This window comes from Myotis davidii, unplaced genomic scaffold (genome assembly GCF_000327345.1).
Source record: "Myotis davidii unplaced genomic scaffold, ASM32734v1 scaffold210, whole genome shotgun sequence".
Taxonomy (NCBI): domain Eukaryota; kingdom Metazoa; phylum Chordata; class Mammalia; order Chiroptera; family Vespertilionidae; genus Myotis; species Myotis davidii.
This window is the reverse complement of record NW_006282396.1, coordinates 456,905-462,277: the sequence shown is the minus strand read 5'-3', so window position 1 is coordinate 462,277 and position 5,373 is coordinate 456,905.

The window sequence follows — 5,373 nt, the reverse complement described above, 5'->3', positions numbered from 1 at the left end:
AAAAATGTTAAATAAAACATTATTAGCAAGTTGAATCCGGCAATATATCAAATAAAACAGCCTCGGACCCAGCAGAATTTATGCCAAGAATGCTAGAGGGGGTCAATGTTTGGGTCAGTGTTGGTAATTCGATCCACTTAATCCATTATGTCAACAAATTAGTGAAAAAAATTGCACAAGCATATCAACAAATTCTAAAAAAGGCATTTTAAAATTAAAAAATTACAAGACATTCCTATTAAAACTTCAAGGTAAAATAAAGTAGAAGGAGACTATTTAAACGTATCAAGCTATTTAGCAAATTTAATATCCAATATTACCCTAAATGATAAAACCAAAGCCATCTTAACTAAATTCAAAAACTATATGGAAATACCTGCTATGATCATTTTTAATTTAATATTGTCTTGGAAGGTAAAGGAAATTCAATGAGACAAGAAAATGCTAATGATGTGATTGAAAACTAAGGAAACTCAAGTAAAAAAACCCTAGAATGAGTAAGAAATTTAGCAAAATGGCTAGAATACAGACACACATACACATACACTCACAGAGACATACACACAAGTACATATACATAGAGGTGAATAGGTTTTCTTTGATCTAAGATATAAAAGAAAACGTGTTTTACTTATAATAGAAACAAAAACTACTAAATACATGAAAATAAATGTAATCAAAAGGCTGGATCTATTTGAACCAAAATCATAAAATCTTTTTGAAAGGCATAAAACAAGATTTGAAGAAATGGAAAGTCACACCATGTTCTTGAATTTTACAAAAACTTAATATAAAAAATGTCAATTTTATGAAAATTAAATTCCAGTCAGTTCCAATTAGAATACTAATGCAGTTTGGTTTTCTAAAAATTGAATCAAAGTTTAAATATGATGTCCCAAAATAGATAAGAAAGGCATGAAATGAGCACTGGGGTGAACTTGCCGTAGCAGATATCAGCATATTTTATTCTTGTATTAGACAAAATAAACTATATCATGGTAGGTAACACATTAACCTCAAATCTTGACACAACAAAAATTTACTTTTTGCTCATGCTGTGTGTCCATAATGATTTAGCAAGGGCCCATGTTATGTAGCCACTCAGGAATTCAAGGTGACCAAGACCTCTCATCTTGTAGCTGCATCATTTGAGATTTAGCAGGAAAGAATACAAAGAGAATTCTCTCTCTCTCTCTCTCTCTCTCTCTCTCTCTTTCACACACACACACTCACACACACACACACACACACACACACGCAAACTGCTATGCTTCCACCTGGAGTGACACATCCTCTTTGCTTATTGGCTGAACTAGTCACAAGGTCCTGCCTGATTGCAAAGGGGGCTAGGAAAAGTAAGGATATATATATGATCTAATATTTATATTCTCCAGTATTTCCTACTGACCTGGTTGTCTATTCCTATAGCAACACTATTATTAGATCACACATATTTAAAAATTTAATCTATGACAAAGATAATGGGAAATGGATAGAACTGTGAAAACTAGCTAACTAAAAAAAAAAAAAGTAAAATTTTACACAATGCAAAATAACGAACTCCAGTTGAATTAAAGAGCTAAAGAAAAAAAGAAAAGAAAAGAAAAGAAAAGAAAAAAGAAAAGAAATAATAAAAAGCTGTCAAGAAAATATAGGAGACTATGTAAAGAATTTGGGGAGACTTTTAAAAACCAAAATGCTATTAAAACCCAAATGCTAAACATAAAAATTGGTTAAGTTTTTAGGGCAGATATATAAATCAAGGGATAAATAATAATATTAGAAAAACATTGGAAATGTTCATGATGGGCCAAGTGTTTGTACCTGTAATATACAAAGAGCACTTAATTTTAAAAAAGTGACTGGAAGATTCCCAACAGGAAAAGGGACAAGAGATGTGAGCAAGCAATTTATAGAAGGGAAAATCCATAGAGCCAAAAAATCTCAAAAGAAGTTCAAATTCTCTAGTAGTCAGGAAAAGAAACACTATGTTATCATACTTTACATATTTTAGACTGACAAAACTAAAAAGACTTTTAATACTTATTATTGGAGTAGATATGGGGGAAAGGGGTAATTTAATTGCTAGTGAAATGTAGCCATGTTACACCCTTTTGGGAGGCAAACTGGCAACATTAAATAGAAATATACAACACATATATGTGCACATGAATATAAATGTAAATATAAATATAAATAGAATTCATTACCTAGAAATTCCACTTGAAATCTATCCCATATATACAAAACATCACACTGTGGCGACTTATGTAAAGATGCTTATTGTAGCATTGTCTTTAGTAGCAAAAACTGGAAGCAAAGTGATTTTCATGATTAGGGAACGGAGTGTGTGGTGCACCCATAACATAAGAATATAAAAGAATGAGTTAAATCTCTATCTGTTGGCCCTGAAGCATCCAGACAATGTTTGGAGTGAGAAAAACAAAATTCAGACAATAGTCAAAGTCCTATATTTGTATACGCTTGCATGTAAGGGTGTTGTATGTGTTTGCATTTCTTTTATATGGTCTGAAAGAGCCTGAACAAATTAGGAAAGGCTGTCATCAGAATTTCCTTTGAGACTGGTGGGTCTGTGTTATGTGTGAAGGAGGGAGGTCAATAGAAAGGATAAGGGGAAAGACATTAATTCGTGGTGGGAAAAAAATCACGTATAGTTTCTTATCTAAGGCGCAATGCTAGAGAAGGTTTCTCCCCAGAGCATGTGTCTAAACCAAGGGATACCTTCTGCTACTGTTTGACGGAGGCTTTTTTCTTTATGTGAACCCATCATAAACATGCCTGGTGTGTGTGTGTGTGTGTGTGTAGAAATTAATTCTAGCAAGTCATACATATTTCTAGGACATGGCTGCTTGCCATGGAGAACCAGGAGCAGGAAGGAGAGTCACCCAGGCTAGCCTCATCCACATATCAGGGTGGAGGGTGTGGACTGTTGAAGGCCATAGTAAGAAATGCTGGTGTTCCTCTAGGTGAGCTGGGTGGTCCCTGGGATGTTAAGCAGAGTGACATCCTTTTACATGTAAAACATCTATCTGGAATATTCTCCTTTTCACCCTCAGCCTTAACACATTTTCCAGGCTTCTCCACAGACGTAATTTTCTGCCCTCCTCCCTGATTCCCTTCATTATCAAGGTTAGGTGCCCCCACCTCAACTTCTCCTCTCATGCAGAGCCTACAGTGGTTCTCAACCTTCCTAATGCCGTGACCCTTTAATACAGTTCCTCATGTTGTGGTCCCCCAACCATAAAATTATTTTCATTGCTACTTCATAACTGTAATTTTGCTACTGTTATGAATTGTAATGTAAATATCTGATATGCAGGATGTATTTTCATTGTTCGCGACCCCCAGGTTGAGAACCACTGGCCTAGAACCTTTACTCATCATAATGCCACCAGAAAGGGAGTGGGACTGAGTGGGGTTTGGCCCTGCACAGTCTGAAATGTGTGGGTTCTAGACTCCGTGTAGGAAAGATTTCACAATGTGAGTCCAGATGATTTTGAGGGTACATTTATTAAAGTTGGGGGCAGTGAAACAAAGGGCTTAGGGTAGGAGAGGTGAGATAACAGGAGTGAGCCTAGACTGGGCTGCCTAGATTCAAGAATGGAAGTCAGAGTAACAGAAGTGAGCCACACTGGGCTGTGTGGACTCAGGAAACAAGTTACAGAGGCAGAAGGAGAGTCCTTAGAGACAGGTTCAGAAGGTTAGCCTGGGACAAGCTGCTGTGACCCACTGCTCCCCTAGTTGCAAGTCTCATGGGAACCCTTGGAGCTCAGGAGAAAGTAAAAGTATGCGCCTAAGGAGAGGAGGGGCATGGGTGTGCTCAAAAGAGAGTATGCACTGGATCCTTTGCCTTAAGGGTTCTTATTTGTTTTCTAAAGGTGTGTGTTTTAGGGGAGTCTCAGGGGAAGGTCTCAACAGAATACTCAATAGCTTTTCAGGTGTGTCCTTTAATGTGCTGATGCTTCCAAATGAGTTTGGGATCATTCTCTGGTCAGCCTCACTGTTTTACTTTTATCTTGGACTTGTCTGGCTATAATTGGTTATTTATTCCCTTGACCTCATCCATTCTGGGGTTCGGCTGGTACTAATGGCGTTAACCGGGTCTCTGTTATCTCTCTCCCTGACCCGGGTGATTTAAATTACTCTCTGAGTGAGGAGAACAGGTATAAACCATCTGCTCCTAAGTGTCCCTGGTTAGGGAAGATAAGATCTAGAAATTCATTAGCAGGTTGTCAATTGCTCTGCCTTGTTTAACAATTGTGTTTCAGTTTCCCTCATTCCATTGGCCAGGGAATTTTCCTAACTTCTTTTTATCCTGCCTCAGTAATACTGTCCGTGTGTGTAGTCGTTTCTTTTTCTTCCCCTAGATTCTAAGCGCTTGAGGGATTATCACCAGCACAGCATCTGGGTCAAGATTGCTATACTGATGGAGGGTAAATGAATAAATCCTTTTTTTTTTTTTAGTTTGTTTTCTTTACTTTATTCCCCCCCCCTCCCCATCCTCCTCCCCTCTTCCCCCAAGCATTGAGTAATGTTCCTTTAAAAAATGTCAGCCTGCCTCTACTGAACAGGGAGAAGAAAAAAAAGAGAGAAAAGCCGCTTTATACAACTTGGGAGGAAACATTAAAGGTGAACACCTGCATGCACCCTCTCTCCGTGAAAGACCCAGTGTGGCGAGGAGGCGTTCCCTTTGCTGTCCCCCTAAATAAGGGGGCGCCTTCTCTTCAAGGCCTCACTGGAGTTTTCTCCTCAGGGTTAGGGGCTCTTGGAGGAGCGAGCAGCGTCAGACACAATTCATGTAATGCTCAAATTCCAGGCTCCAACAAAGCCAGAGTGAACTAGCCCATTTCCCGCCCCGAGAAAGGATCCGATTTTAGTTCGGCATAAATCTCGGCAATAAATTCCTAAGCTTTAAAAAGCTTCCCGAGACACGCTGTACGCACTCGGTGGAGAGGCGCGCAGGCAGGCAGGACTAGTTCCTAAACCTGAAGGTGCGGGCTGGCCCCACCCGAGCCTGGTGCCCGTGTCCCCGCAGAGACAGCCCCCACGGAACCGCACGTCTGTGCCAGTCTGGCTGGAGCGCGCTCCAAACCTCAGCCCATCTCGGCTTCTCCAAACACGGTTCGCACCGACTGGCAAGCCCTTCCCACCTCCTCCCAGTGCCCAGTGCCAGCTCGGCCGTTTGAAATGGCCTAGTACCGGGAGACCAGGCTCCCTTCGAAGCCCGCCAGGGAGGGGTGGTGAGGGTGGCAGGAGTTGCGGGGAGGGGAGAAGAGGCGAGCAGACCTGGGAGCAGGAAGAACCTCCCCCCACCCCTCCCCACACCACCCCGGTCCCCGCGGTGGTCTGCAG